Source organism: Phocoena phocoena, chromosome 8 (assembly GCF_963924675.1).
Source record: "Phocoena phocoena chromosome 8, mPhoPho1.1, whole genome shotgun sequence".
Classification (NCBI taxonomy): Eukaryota; Metazoa; Chordata; class Mammalia; order Artiodactyla; family Phocoenidae; genus Phocoena; species Phocoena phocoena.
Window position 1 is genome coordinate 32,570,940 of NC_089226.1, and position 20,727 is coordinate 32,591,666.

Consider the following 20,727-nt stretch of genomic DNA (forward strand, 5'->3'; position numbering starts at 1 on the left):
GGAAATTGCTTAGATCAGTGATTTGCAAATTTTACTGCCTATTAGGATCACCTAGGAAGCACCTAAAACTCACATCCAGGTCGCATCTATACAAATTAAATAAAAAACCTGAGGGTGAGATGCAGGTATCAGTAATTTTTAAAGTTCCTAGTACCAACTTCTGATGTGAAGCTAGGGTTAAGAGTCACTGGTTTAGACCGGTTTTTCTTAAAGTTAAATGTTCATATGAATCACATGAGGATCTTGTTAATACACAAATTTTCATTCAGTAGGTCTGAAGTGGGTTCTCATTTCTTGCATTTATAACCAACCTCCAGGTGATGCTGCTGCTGATCATAGATCACACTTTGAAAAGAATTGGCTTAGTTCTTTAAAGGCAGTAGTTCTCAATATTTTGTGTGTATCAGAATTACCTGGGAAAATTGGTAAAAACAGGCTCAGACCTTAGTATACGTCAATGAACCCAGGTGATGCTGACTCACACCAAAGATTGAGGATGGCTGTTTTAAGACAATCAGAATTCTTGTAGCTGAGTTATCCCAAAGATTATTACTTGAACAATCTGTTTCTCTGATAGTAATTTTAAACTTGGCTGGCAAGGTGATTGGCCTGGCTTGATGATTTTCCCACTGGTTGAAAAGTCCTTCCACCTCCTCTAGTTGCAGAAATTCTACCCACATTTAAGACCCTGCACTAATGACAATTTGTCTAGAAGGTCTGTCTGATAATCACCTCTAATGGACTTGAACTCTCCTTCAGCTGTGCATAGCTCTATTGGCTCCTTTTCTCTCCTGTTAGTATTAAAACTTAAACCAGAGGCTAAATTTAACATTTTAATTTTTGTCTTCCTTTCCTCTGAGTTCTCCCTTAATCAGATTTGATCCCTTTCCTCATCTTTGACTGTATGGGGGTATCTCCTATTTGATACTTGAAGGCATGAATATTTATACCTCCTTGAATGGGGTAAAAAATGTGGTGGATAAATATTCTGTTCAGGAAAGAGTTAATACTTGATAGTGGCTATTAAATATGCTCTGTAAATATGGGTGAATGTGGGTCTTGCTTCCCACCATATCCACTATACCTAGCACATAGTGAATGTTCAAATGTTGCCTTTGGCTCAAGTAATGATAGGAGTGGAAAAAATGAGAGTCAAACCATAAAGACATTTTATGGTAACCTAAGGATTTGAGAGTTGATCTTACAAACAATGTGACATAAGTTTTCAATAGGGATATGGTGTGATTGGTTTTTTTAAATATAGAAGTTTTGGCAAAAACAGAGAGGATGAGGATGAAGAGAAAAAGGACTGAAGACAGAGGGTCCCATTAGGAGGATATCATATAATAAAGGTTGGATTAGACATTAAGGTAGGAAACAAATTTAACCACCATTTTATTGAGCAGCTACTTTGTACTACTCATAATGCTAAGTACTTATTATACATAATCTTTTATCTTTATAAATGTGCCATATAGGAGATATTCTCATTTTATAGATGATGAAATCCAGGCTAAGTATCTTCTCAAAGAGGTTAAGTAACTTGTCAAAAGTCAGACATGAGAGCTAGAACTTGAACCCCAAACTGTCCAACTCCAAAGTCTTACACTGCAGTAATAGTAATGATGTGGATGGAGCAAAGAGGGCAAGTTCTGGAGACATTTTTATTTTGAGGAGAACTAACTCACTGTGGTGACTGATTCAGGTTTCTGAAAACCAGGTGAGGCAGGAAGAAATAATATTGTGTAGCATTACCATGATTATATGCATTTTGGTGTCAGCTGTGATAAAGAATTCCGTTATGTGGTGAAGGCTGATGTGATCGGGTCTGGCTATGTGAGGTCTTGGTTACAAACTCCCAGGAAGAATGACCCAGGAGAAATATAGAGAATCCAGTGGCTATATATGATTCTGGTGCAGGTCTCCTCATTGTTTTTCTGGTTCTCTTAGAGTAATTTTCTGGTATCTTGGACACATTATAAAATAAAGATGAGTGGCTGGAATAAAAGAGCTTCTGCTGATATTTGGTGTATGAGTCTTGTGACTCCTCCATTTTTCTGAAACAATTAAATACAGTGTATTAAGAAGAATGCTGTCAATACTTGTGCCTGCCAGTACGTTTTCAAATCATGAATTTAGAGCTGCAATTTGAAAAAAAATCAATAATAGGGAATCTGTTCATATTGCATAAAATTGAAAAAGCTCTACCTACTTTTTACTTGCATAGTCCAATTTAGTCCTGTTAAAGTGGGAGAAGCCATGATGTAATTCCAGATAAGAATGAAAACTGATTGAATTTTCTGAGAATTATAGCCTGGCTCTAATTTTAAAAATACTACTTCAGTTTGGTGGGCTTTTAATTTTTTAGCTCCTATACAGCAGTGCCGCAAGTGGTCTCCTAGGCTTTTTTATTTTTTGGACATCTATTGTATTTATGCCCATCAAACTGCTTCAGTCTATATAGTACCTGAAACTCAGCATAGTCATGGAAACTGACAATGGAAAGAAATGCTTCATGCTGCTCAAGGATATTCTGTATCCTTTCCAATGCTCTTAATTTTGTCATCACCTTTATTGTTTAAAAGTTATTTTTCTTATCACCATAGTGATAAGAATGTCTTTTTGTAAGCTAATGAAATGACCGGTGACTGGGGGCCCCTAGTTAGTGTCAGCAAAAGGGCTGGTCACTGGCAAGACCAAGGTGTGAAATTTCAGCCTTACCCCTACCCTCAGGGGAGGGGAGAGGGGCTGGAGAGTGAGTTAGTAAACTATCATGCCTACATGTGACAAAGCCTCTGTAAAAATTTCTAAACTATAGAGCTTCTGGGTTGGTGAATACACCCATATGCTGCGAGGTTGGTGCACCCTAACTCCATAGGGACAGAAGTTTCTGTGCTCAGGACCCTTTCAGACCTCACCCTATGTGCCTTTTCGTCTAGCTGATCATTTGTATCTTTTATAATATCCTTTATAATAAACTGGTAAACTTAAGTGTTAAAAAACTTATTTTCCTTATTCTGAAAAAAGATCTTATAAAATATGTAAAAGCATAAAGGAAAAAAAGTCGCCCATAATCTCATCGCTCAGTGCCAACCTTTGGTAACATACTCTAAGTAACTCTGAAGTGCAAATATACGTACCTGTTTACCCAGTTTTATAATAGAATACATAATATCCAATTTTGTAATTGACTATCTGTAGGAAAGCATTAAAAGATGCAGGAAAAGAGACATGCTCAAATGGATATGTCATGTGAGGCCAGAAGATCCGACAGAGAATTATTTTATTTCATTGAAGGGCCCAAGGGATGCATTCACAATCAGGAAGCTACTGATGAGAGGAAATCAGCATCACGTAAAAGTGTTGCAGTGACTTCTCTGCAGGCCAGGGTTGACAGTAGGAAAAGTGGTCATACAGCTGGACTTATTAATTGCAGTGGAAATGACGGGGCCACAAAGCAATAGAGGTTGGTGGTGCTTAGCTTCCAGAAGCTGAGTGGTCACAATTACCATAAGGGTCAGTAAGGTTGAAGAGCAGTCATCAAAATGGCTTGACCTTGAGGGAATTGTGGAGATGATTAAAGAACATTGTGTCACCAAGGGCAAAACACGTTTTGCCCTACAGGCTAAAAGCAGAAGCAGGCAACAATACATCAGCAGGAGACTGAAGTCAGTCACCCCCTGCTCCAACATAATATCTTGTCCAAGACCTGGACTTAATCCATTTCTCAGACCTGGAATCTGTTGACTGAAGAGGTGGTCAGGACAGAGTTGCTAGCTAAATATAGTGGATGCCCAGTTAAATTTGAAGTTCAGATAAACAACAAATAGTATAAATATGTCCCATACGATACTTGGGAAATACTTAGGCTAAATGTTATCCATTGTTTATCTGAAATTCAAATTTAATTGAGTGTCCTGTGTTTTATTTGCTAAATCTGGCCACCCTACCCCCAGAAAAGGATCCTGCAATACCACAATAACATATAAACTATGTTGATTCTTCTTTTGATTGATCTTTTCCTGAAGGGACCTATGGCTATTTACTTGGATGACAGTGCACTAGATGTTCTGAGGAATATTGGACACAGAATTTGAGTTGACATTGATACCTGGAGACCAGAAGCTCCACTGTGGTTCCCTATTGGGTAATAAATGGAGTAGTGGCCAAGTTTCAGCTTGCAGTAGGTCTACTGAGTCCAAGACTGAGGAATCTCATGACCATTTCCTTGGTTCAGTAGTGTATTAATGGCATTGATATACATAGCAGCTGGTGTAACTACCAGACTAAGCCTTGGCCTGTAGTGAGGAAGGCCAAGTGAGAGCCTCTAAAACTGCATACATTCCTCTCTGACCTCTACTTTCTGCCAAGATAGTAAATAAAAACAATATTACATCTCACATGTCAGGAAATATAACAGAGATTATTCCCACCACTAAGGATCATAAAGATGCAGGGGTGGTGGTTCCCATCATCTATGTCTTTAATTCACCTGTTTCTTTCCTGCAGCAGCTGGATGGATCCTCAAAAGAGATTATAGGTTGCTAAAAGCTCAACTAAGTATTATTCCCTATTGTGGCTGCTGTACTGGGTGTGGAATCATTGCTAGAGTATGTTAATAAGGCCTGCTGCATATGGTATGTAGACACTGAATTGGCGAATGTGTTCTTTTCTATCCCAGTCAGGAAAAAGTATCAGAAACTATTTGCATTCATATGGAATGGGCAAAAATTTACATGAGTTTTGCCATAGGGCTATCCGTCGTAATATAGTCAAAAGAAATCTGTACCATCTGAATATCCTACAGAATATCTTGCATCCTCTACCACAAAGAAAGAAGCATTGTATCTGTTGAGTCTCTTCGGGTTTTGAGGGCAACACATTCCATACTTAGTAGTTGTATTCTAGACCATGCACTGAGTGACTCAGAAGGCTGCCAGATTTGAGTAGGGCCTGGGCAGGAATTGTTTCTGCAGTAGGACCAGGCTCTGGTGTAATTAGCTTTGCTGCCTAGGCCATATGATTTGTCTGACACTATGATACTGGAGATGTCAGTTGTGGGAAAAGATGCAGTATGGAGTTTATGGTAAACCCAGTAGGATAATTAAAATGCAAGCCCCTGAGTTTCTGGAGCAGGACATTTTTACGCCTTTCAAGAAACATCTCCTGGTGTATTACTAGACCCTGGTAAAGTACAAACACTTTATTGTTTTCATCAAATGACCATACTTCCACAATTGGCTATTGTAAGATTGTAATGGATCTACCATTATAATGGATTCTCTTGGATCTACCAAGTCTTAATATTGAGTGGACCCAGCAGCAGTTTATCTTAAAATGGAAATGGCACTTCCAGAATTGATCTTAAGCTGGAAAGCACATGAGTCAGTTGCAGGTAGCATCTGGAGGAGGTTATCAAAAGGACGTGACCACTGGTTGACCTGTGAGCTGGACCTGGGAAATCAGAGGTTCCTTACCCTTTCCCCTGTCCTTAGAGTGTATGTTCCTCCTACTATTCTTATGGTAGCAGCTCTTTCAAGGACATAGTCCTGAGAGAGTTAGGTGTTGTTGAGATTATCTGGACAGAATACATGACTGAATCCAGTTAAGGCCTCTATATAAACTTTTAAGATTCTGGCAGGCAGGTGTGGAGATATACCCATCTTGAGGCTGCCCAAGACAAGCCTCGTATGTTAGTTCCTTTGCTGATTGAAACTGCCACCTATCAGAACTTCCCTGGTGGTCTAGTAGTTAAGACTCTGTGCTTCCAATGCAGGGGACATGGGTTTGATCCCTGGTTGGGGAACTAATATCCCACATGCCTCGAGGCACAGCCAAAAAATTTTAAAAAACTGAGCTCGCGTGCCTCAACTAGAGAGCCTGCATACCACAAACTACAGAGCCCACACGCTCTGGAACGCGCGCGTCACAACTAGAAAACCCGCACACAACTAGAGAGAAGCCTGTGCACAGCACCGAAAGATCCTGCGTGCCTCAACGAAGATCCTGTGCACCACAACTGAGACCCGATGCAGCCAAAAATAAGTAAAACAAATAAGAAATAAATCTTAAAAAAAAAAACCCAGCCCTGCCACCTATCAATCTGGAGTTGCTGCCTCTTTCTTTGGTCTCTCTTTGCCCTTCATATATGGGGGTCAATTTGTGAATCAACAGTAGCCCAGACCCCATGTCACTTTCAAGGTTGGTGTTAGCATCATTTGTTAGCTTGCACTTGTGGCCATGTTGGGAGTCATGTACAACTAGTTAAAGGAGCCCAAGCTTGGTTTATGGATTGATTGGTGTGGTATGTGGGTACAATACAAAAATGGATGCCTGGTACACCATAGCCACACTGAAGGGTGGACGTGAAAGACAGTGGCAGGGAAAATCTGGACAGTGGTGAATGATCTGGCTGGATGGTCAAAAGCCCAAAGGGAAAAGAACTGAAAGATTGTATACAAGGAAGTTTGAGATAGAATTGTGAATGGATATATGGGAGTGGGTATAAAGTATGAAGATTTTATATCATAGATAATGCCCACCAGGAAGCAAGTACTCATCATGGGTGAGGCAATGAATAATAGAGTAGATAAAATGTTTTGATGTTAGCCAGCCTTGCCACTGGTCACCCTGAACTGAAATAGAGTGGTCGTGGGGCAGGGATGTGGCTTCAGATGGGATCAATAGCATGAAACCCATTTACCAATTACTCCATGAGTGGAATAGAGAGTGGTGGCCAAGTAATTATTTAGGAGTGTTAACGTAGAATTAAATTTAAAAATTATTTTCATTATTTTACTGAAATTATATAATAATTATAAATTATAATTAACAAATTGTGGTAATTCCCAGCAAAATTATCTCAGCAGCCCTTCTCACACAAATCTATTTGTCTCTGGTTCCAATTACCATGCCTCTTTTCCACAATTTCAGGCCCAGTGGGTTTTTTTATGACATCCTGTTAGTGTTAGGCTCAAGGTACTGAATTATCCCTCACTGATTTCCCTACAGCCTGCCCAACCTTTATAAGTTAACTTTATTTCCTTCTTTTTCCCAATTACCCAGTTTGAGTGTGCCATGTATTTCCTGCTATCTTGACTTGACTGAATAGAAGCAGAGCAGCCAGAAAAGATTCAAATGTGCCATCAGAAAAGATAAATTGTTATGCATCAGTTTTAGGAAGTCCCTCTTGAAGGACTGTTCACATTCTGCTAAGGGAAACTTCCTGGAGAAACTCCACAGGAATGCGATGCCAAGGTGTCATGAGTTGTCACAAGTTGGGTTCTCTGGAAGTAGATAAGGAGATGGAGTTTAGGGTGTAAGATGGTATCAGAGATCAACACCTGCAAAAGGAAGGGTGAAGAAGCAGGATTGGGTGGAGGGAGAAGTAAAGCCTGCATCACAGTTAGCAAAGCAGTGGCCAACACAGTCAAGTGAGGGGGGTCCATGGGTGGGGCGGGTATGAGGGGGTGGGATGAGGCTCAGGTCAGGCCAAAATGATTGGGCCTTTATACTTTGGCCTCTGTCACGGGATGCAGGCTGCCTAAGAAAGGACAGTACTTTGGGCAAGTTAGATCCTTCAGGCGGCTGGTTGCTGAGGGCTGGGAGACTATCTGAAGGTGTACTCTCCACAGCTAGGTAGCAATTTCTTTTTCCAAGGGGAATCTGGGTGGCTTATCTCTTTGTGTACAAAACATACATGTGAAATGATGGTAGTCTTAAAGCTGCCAGTTTTTTTTTTTTGAGTTAAAATTTGTTCATTTTATTGTATATAAATTATAAGCCTGCAGTTCAATATGTTCTGATAAATGTAAGCACCCATGCAACAAAACCACCCCACTTAAGATAACAGACACTTTCATCACCTCTATAAAATTTCCTTTCCTCTTTCTATTCAATCCTTTCTCTTTTGTATATGGTTTCTTAATTTCAATATGATATTTTTGAGATTTATACACTTGTGTGTTTTGGTAGTTTGTTTATTTTTGCTGTTGAGTAGTTTTCCATTGAAAGAATGCACCAAAATCTGTCCATTCTAGAGCTGGTAGAATATGTGGGTTGTTTCTGTTTTTCTTTTTAACTCGTATCAATAAAGTTGTTATGAATAGACTTGTCTAAGTGTTTTGTGCACATGTGTTTTCATTTCTTTTGGGTAAACATCTGAGAGCAGTATTACTGTATCATGTTGTAAATGCAAATTTAACCTCCTAAAGAAACTGCTAAACTGTTTTCAAGTGATTGCATCAGTTTACATTTTCACCAGCAATGTATGAGAGTTCCAGTTGCTTTAAATTCTTTCCAATATTATTAGGCTTTTAATTTTACCCATGAGTTTGAAATTATATTTCATGGTGGTTTTAAACTTGTATTTCCTGATGTTGACATCTTTTCATATATTTGTTGATTATGCATACATCTTCTTTTTCAAAGATTCTGTTGTCCATATTTTCCACTAAAAAATTTTGTTTTGTAGGATAAAAAGTTGATACAAGTACTTTGCCATATATATACATGTATATGTATAGTTTGGCTTTTTGCTTTCTTAATGATTTCTTTAAAAAGCAGAAATATTTTTAAAAACTTTGTTAGACTTTATCATTATTTTTTCTTTTATGGTTACTGATTCTTGTGCCTATGAAATATTTGCTTTTCTCAAGACTGCAAAGATATTCTCCTTTGTTTTCTTCTAGAAGGTTTATGGATCTTTTAAATTTAGATTTATGATTTTCTCAAATTAATTTTATATGGTGTGAGATAGGGATTGAGGTTCACTTTTTTTTTTCATATAGGTAACCAATTGTTTCAGCACCATTTGTTAAAAAGAAAGTTCAAAAGCCAATGAATCACATATGGATAAGTATATATTGTCCATATATACATTTGGATAATATAGGGATAGATTTCTAGACTCTCTATCCTATTATATTGATTTATATGCCAGTCTTTGTGACAATACCACACTATCTTGGTTACTGTAGTTTTATAATATGTCTTGAAATCAGGTTGTGTCTTTCAGCTTTGTTCTTCTAAAAGATTATTTTGGCTATTCTAGCTTCTTTGCATTTCTCTATAATATTTTGTAATCAACCTGCTTATTTCTACAAAAAATGCCTCTGGGATCTTGATTTGGCTTGTGCATGTATAGATCAACTTTGGGAGAATTAATATCTTAGTTCACGAGTTTTCAATTCATGAACATGGTGTATCTCTCATTTATTAAATTTCTTTTAAATTTCTCCCTTCAATGTTTTCTAGTTTTTAGAATAGAGATTTTGCAAATTTTTGGATTAAGTTTATTCCTACATATTTTATGTTTTTTGAAGTTTTGCAAGTTGTATTGTTTTACATTTATATTCCAGTTGCTTGCTGCCAGCATATAGAAATGCAATTGAGGGGAGCTTCAAGATGGCGAAGGAGTAAGACATGGAGAACACCTTCCTCTGAACAAATACATCAAAAATACATCTACAGGGCTTCCCTGGTGGCGCAGTGGTTTAGAGTTCTCCTGCCAATGCAGGAGACACGGGTTCGTGCCCCAGTCTGGGAGGATCCCACATGCCGTGGAGTGGCTGGGCTCGTGAGCCATGGCCACTGAGCCTGCGCTCCCGGAGCCTGTGCTCCGCAACGGGAGAGGCCACAACAGTGAGAGGCCTGCGTAACACACACACAAAATAAATAAATAAGAAAAATACATCTACATGTGGAGCAACTCCTACTGAACACTGGCAGAAGACCTCAGACTTCCAAAAAGCCAAGAAATTCTCCATGTAACTGGGTAGGGCAAAAGAAAAAAGAAAAATAAAAAAAGAGAAAAAGGAATCAGAATGGGATCTGAGCCTCTGGGTAGGAGCTGTGAAGGAGGAAAAGTGTCCACATTCTAGGCAGTTCCCTCACTGGCGGGAACGGTCGGGAACGGTAGGGAGCTTCAGAGCCTCAGAGGAGAGGGCAGCAACAGCGGTGTGGAGGGCAAAGTGGAGAGAATCCCACACAGAGGATTAGGGCCAACCAGCACTCACCAGTCTGAGACACTTGTTGGCTCACCCACCAGGGTGGGTGGGGGCTGGATACTGAGGCTTGGGTTTGGAGGTCAGACCCCATGGAGAGGACTGGGGTTGGCTGCCTTAAGACAGCCTGAGGGGGCTAGTATGCCACAGCTAGCAGGGAGGGGGTCCAGGAAAAAGCCTGGGCCTGCCAGAGAGATAAGAGACCACTGTTGCAGGGTGTGCGAGGAGAGGGGCGGGCCCATCATAGGAGCTTCTAGCTCTGTGCACTCATGGACTGCAGAACACCATCTATGTGAGCTCCAGAGGTGGGCCCGAGCTGCCGCTGTTATCTTGGAACCCAGAGGTAGACAATGGCTGCCACCACTGCCCCCAAGGGTCCTGTGTGCAAGCGCAGGTCACTGCACACACCTTCCTGGGAGCCTGCACAGCCCACCACTGTTAAGTGTCCTGCGATCTGGGGAAATTCCCCAGAAGAATGCGCAGTGCCCCTCAGACTGCAGCAACATCCTGCCGGCCTCTGCTGCTACAGGCACTCCCTGCACGTACCAATTGTGGCTGTCGAATCCCTCCCTCGCCCCAGCCTGAGTGAGCAAGTGAGACCTAATCAGCCGCTACTTTCAACCCCTCTTGCCTGGACTGGAAACAGATGGCTGAGGGTGGCCGACAAGCAGGAGCAGGGTCAAAACCAAAGCTGAACTCCAGGGGCGGTGCAACCAAAGAAGACAGAGGGAAGTGTCTCCATGCAGCCACAGGAGCAGTGGATTAAACCCCTGTAATCAGCTTGGTAAACCCTGCACCTGTGAAATATATGAATAGACAATGAGTGTTCCCACAGTCGAAGCTGTGGACTTTGGGGACAATTGTGGAATTTGGAGGCAAGTACAAGTGGGAGTAAGGCCAGATCACAGTCTGAGCTGGCCCCACAGTGCCCACAGCAGGTCCAGAGGCCTACGTAGAAGTATTGGAGGACTTCCTGGGTAGGCAGGGAATATCAGTGGCCCACTGTGGGGGCAAGGGCACTAACAGCTGAGGCCAGAGGAAGATATTACTATCATTACTATTATGTATATTTTTCTTTTATTGCCATTTTGTTCTATTTTTGTTCCTTTTCAATTATTCTTTTAATTTTTATTTCTTTATTTACTTTTGATTTTCTTTTATTTTTAATATATTTTTAATCTTATTTTTTCCTATTTCTACTGTACTTTTTCATTATATTGTGTTTTTTTCCTTGTTTTTGTTTTTTTCCTTTGCTTTGCTGTGTTTTTATCTTATTTTTAACTATATTTCCTATTTTTACTTTACGTCTTTGTTGTTTTGCATTTTTCTCCTTTTGTTTTAATCTTTTTGTTTGCACATTTTTTTGGATCATTTTTGTGTGTTTGTTTTTGTGCTTTGCATTTTTTTAGTTTGCTTTCTGTATTTGATTTGCTTTTGTTTTTGTTACTTAGTTTTTAGGGTTTGTTTTCGTTTGGGGGTTAGTTTATTGGTTTGGTTGCTCTCTTCTTTTTGTTTTCACATTTTTTTTCTTTTTGTGAGTGTGTGTGTTTCTTTGTGTGTTTTGTCTGTTTAGTTTTGCTTTTACCATTCTTCTCTTTTTTGGTTTTGTCTGTCTGTTTTCTTTTTTCCCTTTTCTTCTGTGCCGTGCGGCCTGTGGGGTCTTGGTGCTCAGGCCAGGGGTTGGGACAGAGTTTCTGAGGTGGGAGAGCCAAGCTGAGGTTGCTTGACAACAAGAGAACTCCTGGACCCATGGAATATTAATCAGTGAGAGTTCTGCCCGAGGTCTCCATCTCAACACTAAGACCCAGCTCCACGCAGTTTCTTATATAGAAAATCCTAAGGAGTCAACAGAAAAATTGCTAGAATTTATGGGTGAATTTAACAATGTTTTATAATATAAGGTCAATAGGCAAAAAATCAATTGCATTTCTTTTTTTTAAAGCAGATTATTAATCTTTTTATTTTAATTTTTCCATGTATCCAGTTTTATTTTTAATTTTTAAAAAAATTTTTAATTGGGGTATAGTTGTTTTACAATGTTGTGTTAGTTTCTACTGTACAGCGAAGTGGAGGTCCCTGTGGTATACAGCAGGTTTTCATTAGTTATCTATATTATATATATTAGTATATATATGTTAATCCCAATTCATCCCACCCCCCTTCTCCCCTTGTTGTCCATACGTTTGATCTCTATGTCTGAGTCTTTATTCCTGCCCTGTAAAATGGTTCATCTCTACCATTTTTCTAGATTCCACAAATATGTTTTAATATACGATATTTGTTTTTTTCTTTGTGACTTACTTCACTCTGTATGACAGTCTCTAGGTCCATCCACATCTCTACAAATGACCCAGTTTCCTTCCTTTTTATTGCTGAGTAATATTCCATTGTATATATCTACCACATCTTCCTTACCCATTCTCTGTTGATGGACATTTAGGTTGTTTTCATGACATGGCTATTGTAAATAGTATTGCAATGAACATTGGGGTGCATGTGTCTTTTTGAATTATGGTTTTTACTGGTTATATGTCCAGTAGTGAGATTGCTGGGTCATATGGTAATTTTATTTTTAGTTTTTTAAGGAACCTCCATACTGTTCTCCATAGTGGCTGTATCAATTTACATTCCCACCAACAGTGCAAGAGGGTTCCCTTTTCTACATACCCTCTCCAGCATTTATTGTTTGTAGATTTTCTGATGATGGCCATTCTGACCGGTGTGAGGTGATACCTCATTGGAGTTTTGATTTGCATTTCTCTAATAATTAGTGATGTTGAACATCTTTTCACCTGCCTCTTGGCCACCTGTATGTCTTCTTCAGAGAAATGTCTATTTAGGTCTTCTGCCCATTTTTTGATTGGGTTGTTTGTTTATTTGATATTGAGCTGCATGAGCTGTTTGTATATATTGGAGATTAATCCTTTACCTGTTGCTTCATTTGCAAATAATATCCCCCATTCTGATGGTTGACTTTTCATCTTGTCTATGGTTTCCTTTGCTGTGCAAAAGCTATTTTCATTAGGTCCCATTTGTTTATTTTTGTTTCTATTTCCATTAATCTAGGAGGTGTGTCAAAAAAGATCTTGCTGAAATTTACATCAAAGAATGTTCTTCCTGGGCTTCCCTGGTGGTACAGTGGTTGAGAGTCCACCTGCCAATGCAGGGGACACGGGTTTGTGCCCCGGTCCGGGAAGATCCCACATGCCGCGGAGCAGCTCGGCCCGTGGGCCATGGCTGCTGGGCCTGCACGTGCAGAGCCTGTGCTCCGCAACGGGGGAGGCCACAACAGTGAGAGGCCTGCGTACCGCAAAAACAAAAGAGTGTTCTTGCTATGTTTTCCTCTAAGAGTTTTAGAGTGTCTGGCCTTATATTTAGGTCTTTAATCCATTTTGAAGTTATTTTTGTATATGGTGTTAGGGAGTGTTCTAATTTCATTCTTTTACATATAGCTGTCCAGTTTTCCCAGTATCACTTATTGAAGAGGCTGTCTTTTCTCCATTGTATATTCTTGCCTCCTTTATCAAAGATAAGGTGACCATAGGTGAGTGGGTTTATCTCTGGGCTTTCTATCCTGTTCCATTGATCTGTATGCCTATTTTTGTGCCAGTATCATACTGTCTTGATTACTGTAGATTTGTAGTATAGTCTGAAGTCAGGGAGTCTGATTCCTCTAGCTCCATTTTTCTCCCTCAATACTGCTTTGGTTATTCGGGGTCTTTTTTTTCTCCATAAAAATTTTAAGAGTGTTTTGTTCTAGTTTTGTAAAAGATGTCACTGGCAATTTGATAGGGATTGCATTGAATCTGTAGATTACCTTGGGCAGTATAGTCATTTTCAGAATATTGATTCTTCCAACCAGTGACATGGTATATCTCTCCATCTGTTTGTATCATCTTTTATATCTTTCATCAGTGTCTTATAGTTTTCTGCATACAGGTCTTTTTTCTCCTTAGGTTTATTCCTAGGTATTTTATTCTTTTTGTTCCAATGGTAAATGGGAGTATTTCCTTAAATTCTCTTTCAGATTTTTCATCATTAGTGTATAGGAATGCAAGAGATTTCTTGGCATTAATTTTGCATCCTGCTACCTTACCAAATTAAGTGATTAGTTCTAGGAGTTTTCTGGTGGCATCTTTAGGATTCTCTATGTACAGTATCATGTCATATGCAAACAGTTATAGTTTTACTTCTTCTTTCCAGTATGGATTCCTTTTATTTCTTTTTCTTCTCTGATTGCTGTGGGTAGGACTTCCAAAAGTATGTTGAATAATAGTGATGAGAGTGGTCACCCTTGTCTGGTTCCTGATTTTGGAGGAAATGTTTTCAGTTTTTCACCATTGAGAATGATGTTTGCTGTGGGTTTGTCATATATGGACTTTATTATGTTGAGGTAGTTTCCCTCCTCTTTATGCCCACTTTTGGAGAGTTTTTTTTTATCATAAATGGGTGTTGCATTTTGTTAAAAGATTTTTCTGCATCTATTGAGGTGATCCTATAGTTTTCACTCTTCAATTTGTTAGTATGGTGTATCACATTGATTGATTTGCATATTTTGAAGAATCCTTGCATCCCTGGGATAAATCCCACTTGATCAGGGTGTACAATCCTTTTAATATGTTGTTGGATTCTGTTTACTAGTATTTTGTTGAGGATTTTTGCATCTATATTCATCAGTGATATTGGTCTGTAATTTTCTTTTTTTGTGTGATATCTTTGCCTGGTTTTGGTATCAGGTTGATGGTGGACTCATAGAATGATTTTGGGAATGTTCCTTCCTCTGCAATTTATTGGAAGATTTTGAGGAAGATGGGTATTAGCTCTTCTCTAAATGTTTGATAAAATTCATCTGTGAAGCCATTTGGTCCCGGACTTTTGTTTGCTGGAAGGTTTTTAACCACAGTTTCAATTTCATTACTTGTAACTGGTCTGTTCATATTTTCTTTTTCTTCCTGGTTCAGTCTTGGAAGATTGTGCTTTTCTAAGAATTTGTCCATTTCTTCCAGGTTGTCCATTTTATTGGCATAGAGTTGCTTGTAGTAGTCTCTTATGATGCTTTTATTTCTGTGGTGTCCATTGTAGCTTCTTTTCTTTCATTTCTAATTTTAATGATTTGAGTTCTCTCCCTCTTTTTCTTGATGAGTTTGGCTAATGGTTTATCAAATTTTTTTATCTTCTCAAACAACCAGCTTTTAGTTTTATTGATCTTTGCTATCATTTCCTTCATTTCTTTTTCATTTATTTCTGCTCTGATCTTTATGATTTCTTTCCTTCTACTAACTTTGTGTTTTGTTTGTTCTTCTTTCTCTAGTTCATTTAGGTGTAATGTTAGATTGCTTATTTGAGATTTTTATTGTTTCTTGAGCTGGTATTGTATTGTTATAAACTTCCCTCTTAGAAGTGATTTTGTTGCATCCCATAGGTTTTCGCTCACTGTGTTTTCATTGTCACTTGTCTCTAGGTATTTTTTTATTTCCCCTTTGATTTCTTCAGTGATGTCTTGGTTATTTATTGGCATGTTGTTTAGCCTCCATGTGTTTGTGCTTTTAACAGTTTTTTTTTCCTGTAATTGATTTCTAATCTCATTGCATTGGGGTTGGAATAGATCCTTGATATGATTTCAATTTTCTTAAATTTACCAGAGCTTGATTTGTGAACCAAGATGTGGTCTATCCTGGAGAATGTTCCCTGTGCACTTGAAAAGAAGGTGCATTCTCCTTTTTTGGATGGAATGTCCTATAAATATCAATTAAATCTATCTGGTCTAATGTGTCATTTAAAGCTGTGTTTCCTTATTAATTTTCTGTCTGAATGATCTGTCCATTGGTGTAAGTGAGGTGTAAAATCACCCACTATTTTTGTGTTCCTTTTGATTTCCCCTTTTATGGCTGTTAGCCTTTGCCTTACATACTGAGGTGCTCCTATGTTGGGTGCATATATATTTATAATTGTTATATCTTCTTCTTGGATTGATCCTTGATCATTATGTAGTGTCCTTTCTTTTCTGTTGCAACAGTCTTTATTTTAAAATTTATTTTATGTGATATGTGTATTGCTACTCCAGCTTTATTTTGATTTCCATTTGTATGGAGTACCTTTTTCCATCCACTCACTCAGTCTGTATGTGTCCCTAAGTCTTAAGTGGGTCTCTTGTAAGCAGCATATATATGGGTCTTGTTTTTGTATCCATTCAGCTAGTCTATATGTTTTGGCTGGGACTTCTAATCCATTCACATGTAAGGTAATTTTCAATATGTATGTTCCTGTAACCATTTTCTTAATTGTTTTGGCTTTGTTTTTGTAGGGTTTTTTTCTCCTCCTGTGTTTCCCACTCAGAGAAGTTCCTTTCTCATTGGTTGTAGAGCTCGTTTGGTAGTGCTGAATTCTCTTAGCTGTTGTTTGTCTGTAAGGCTTTTGATTCCTCCATCAACTCTGAATGAGAGCCTTGCTGGGTAGAGTAATGTTGGTTGTAGGTTTTTCCCTTTCATCACTTTACTTATATCCTGCCACTCCCTTCTGGCCTGCAGAGTTTCTGCTGAAAAACCAGCTGATAACCTTATGGTGATTCTCTGTATGTTATTTTTTGCTTTTCCCTTGCAACTTTTAATAGTTTTTCTTTGTATTTTATTTGTGATAGTTTGATAAATGTTTCTCAGCATGTTTCTCCTTGGTTTATCCCATATGGGACTCTCTGTGCTTCTTGACTTGATTGACCATTTCCTTTTCCGTGTTAGGGAAGTTTTCGACTATAATCTCTTCAAGTATTTTCTCAGACCCTTTCTCTCGTCTTCTTCTTCTGGGACCCCTATAATTTGAATGCTGTTTTGTTTAATTATTTCCCAGAGGTCTCTGAGACAGTCCTGAATTATTTTTTTTTCTTTATTCTGCTCCTTGGTAGTTATTTCCACCATTCTATCTTCCAGCTCACTTATCTGTTCTGCTTCAGTTCTTCTGCTATTGATTCCTTCTAGAGTATTTTCAGTTTCAGTTATTGTGTTGTTCATCACTGTTTGCTTTGTAGTGCTTCTAGGCCCTTGTTAAACGTTTCTTGTATTTTATCCATTCTATTTCTGAGAGTTTGGATCATCTTTACTATCACTACTCTGAATTGTTTTTCAGGTAGACTGCCTATTTCCTCTTCATTTTTCTGGTCTTCTGGGTTTTTATCTTGCTCCTTTGTCTGCAAGATATTTCTCTGTCTTCTCATTTTATTTAACTTAGTGTGTTTCAGGTCTCCTTTCCTCAGGCTCCAGTGTCTTTGTTCCTCTTGCTTCTGGTGTCTGCCCCCAGTGGGTAAAGTTAGTCCAATGGCTTGTGTAGGTTTCCTAGTGGGGGGAACTGGTGCCTGCATTCTTGTGGGTGGAGCTGGATCTTGTCCTTCTGATGGGCAGGGCAGTGTCTGATGGTGTGTTTTGGGGTGTCTGTGAGCTTAGTATGACTTTAGGCAGCCTGTCTGCTAATGAGTAGCCTTGTGTTCCTATCTTCCTAGTTTTGGGCATGAGGTGTCCAGCACTGTGGCTTGCTGGTTGTTGGGTGTAGCTGGGTCTTAGTGTTGAGATGGAGACCTCTGGGAGAATTCTCACCAATTAATATTCCCTGGGGCCAGGAGTTCTCTGGTGGTCCAACATCCTGGACTCAGCTCTCCCACATCAGAGGCTTAGGCCTGACCCCTGCCCAGAGCACCAAGACCCCACAAGCTGCACGACATGGAAAACAACAAGACAAGAAAAGAAAAGAAGAAAAGAATGAACACACAACAATACTCCAAGACAAATGGTAAAACCAAAACTAGACAGACAAAAACACACAAAGAAACACACAGACACATAGACAAGAGAAAACTAAAAAGAAGACAGAAACCAAATAAATAAACAAAACCAAAAATGAAAACAACGCTAAAAACTAAAGTAACAAAACCAAAAAAAACAAAAAACAAATCAAAAGCAGAAAGCAAGCTAGAAAAAGGCAAAGAAAGCATAAAACAAAAACAGAAAAAAAGAAAGAAAAAAGATAAGAACAAAAGAAAGAAGAAAACAAGAGGAAAAAACACAGAACAAAAAAAAATGTAGAGTAAATATAGAAAAATATAACATACAGTTAAATAAAAACAAAGCAAAACAAAGGAAAATATCAGAACTGGGAAAAAACACAATATAATGAAAAAGTACAGTGGAAATAGGAAAAAATAAGATTAAAAATATATTAAAAATAAAAGAAAATCAAAAGTAAATAAAGAAATAAAAATTAAAAGAATAATTGAAAAATACATTAAAAATGTATTTTATATATATATAAAATCACATATTTACAGTGTATGTATTTTTAAGTTTTAGCCACCTTACAGATAACCAAACTTTATTCATAGATCTCCTGCTTTGACTTCTAAGAATATCTGATGCAGTTTTGATTTTGGAAAATAGTACTTGAAAGAGTTTTAAGAAGCAATTCGTTAACGTACAGGTAGACCTGTACTTAAACCATTCAAATAACTCTTACCTTTCTTTACTAATATGATATTAGAGAAAGAATACAAGATTAAAAGTCAAGAATCAATTGATCCCATAAATAACTAGCTGTTTGTTTAAATTAAAAGGCTTATGGAGCTAGAAGAAATCTTGAAAATCAATTTCAAGTGCTTAAAACTAGAGATGTTATTATATAGGAACACCTTCCGAACCTCAAATCTTAATTTACATATGGATTTTCAGTAGCATTTAACAATATTCATCATCTACTCAAGAATTTTGTCAGACACAAAATCTATCATTTAGTTAAATGGACAAAGCTAACATAATGAAGCAATGTGAAGAGTACTGATTAATTAAACTGTGCATATATGAGTTCCCCCGTAAAGGCAGATTGAGTCTTCACTTGCCTAAGCTCATGTAACTCATAAGTGGCAGATCTGGATGTGAACACAGGCAGCTGTGTCTTCAACATAACACAACCTTGGCTATTAAAGACAAAATCAGTGTGAGCAGGGGTGGCTGGAGAAGTTCTTTGTTGGTGCTGATACTTGAGTTGCTCATTAATGGGGAAGACCTAGTGGGGAAAGTAGACTTACACATGACTCGAAGAGCATGGGCAGATTTCACAAGGAACTTAACACTGCTTACATTAATGTAGGCAGTATAATAACAGATACATAGAGTCTTCTTGGCATTCAGTTTTCTCTCATAGGAATCACACTTGTTCTAGCCATCAAACATTACCTAGATCTATGCTCTTACTAAAATTCTTTTCCAACAATGGGCTGATACCTCCCGCTCTAGCACTGCAGCTTACTGTGTCTCAGATGGAACTCTGTGCTCTTTCTATTCACATAGGTCCAGTGGAGGAGGACTTCCACTGGACCTATGTGAGCAGAAAGAGCACAGAGCATTTTTCAGCAGAAATTCTGCAGGCCAGAAGGGATGGTGTCGTTAAGACTCTTTCCAGCTCTAAAACACTACAAGAATATAGGACTGGAAATAGTAATGGCCACACATGTCTTTTTTTCTCTATGATGTTCCTTATCCAAACAAATAATGATAGTGTAATTTTAAAAATTCTTTGTGACAAACCTTACATTCTTGTATCCTACTCCTATCACAGTTTGTGAAAAATTGCATCACTAGAGGTTTCCTCTCTGGGTAAATTTTGTGCAAGAATGTTGTTTTAAAATATCAATTCTATTTCTTTTTCTGGTCCCATATAAAACATTTACATTATATAAAGTCCACTTATGGAAAACATGAAAAGTCATTGCTTTGTCTAACTAAAATTCACAATGGGAATATTGGTGCTTTTGTGAGGAATTTTAGACATTACTTCAAATGTCAAATCCTAAAATGACAAATGACTGGCAAAAGTATGTTAGAAATATTAATAAATGTTTCTAGTTTCCTTTTTATCTTTTAGGACCTAAGCTGTTTGTTCACATTCTATAATGTCATTTTTTCAAATTGTGTTACTTTTCTCAGAGTCTTCTCCTCTGGAGTGTGAGCCTCCAGGAGTCAGGGAGTATCATTGTTATCTCAGCCCTTGATATGGTCACTGCCTATAATATAGAAGGAGAGGAGGACAGGGAAATGAGTAAAGGACATGAAAAGTGAGGGAAAAATCAGGGAAAAATCAATCTGCTTAGCAAAATTAACTTTTAGAGAATCTTATTTTATTAATATATATGCAAATATGCTTTGCATATTGTACTTTTTCACATTGAATAAATCACTATTTCAATAAGTGATTTAAGACTCCTTAGTTTGCAAGGCACAGAAGTGTACTTGAATTAACTTAAAGATGTTTATTTTCAGGATAGTGAGTGGAAAACTTCCAAATATCGAAAAGGGGAAGTTATAATACCTTTTAACTTGAAATTGAGAAATGCCTCAATAAGTGAAGGGTCATCAACTGTAGATGTTTTTACATATTTAACAGATTATTTTCCCAAACCCACACTTATTCATTATTCAGTCTTGTATACCTTTTAAAAACTCTTGAGTTTTTGTTTTCTCATCTAGAGAATAATTATCTATTCTAGTCATTTGGAGATTTAAATTAGAATTTTGTTTAAAAAATTAAACTTCAGTGACTGGATATTATTGGTCTAAACTATAACATTTGTTTCTTTCTCCATTTCTCTATTTAAAAAACAAGAATAATTATATTTTGTGTAACATCTGATTTGATGCTCACAATAATAAATTATGTGAATGGATTGTGAAAACTTAAAAAAGTTTCA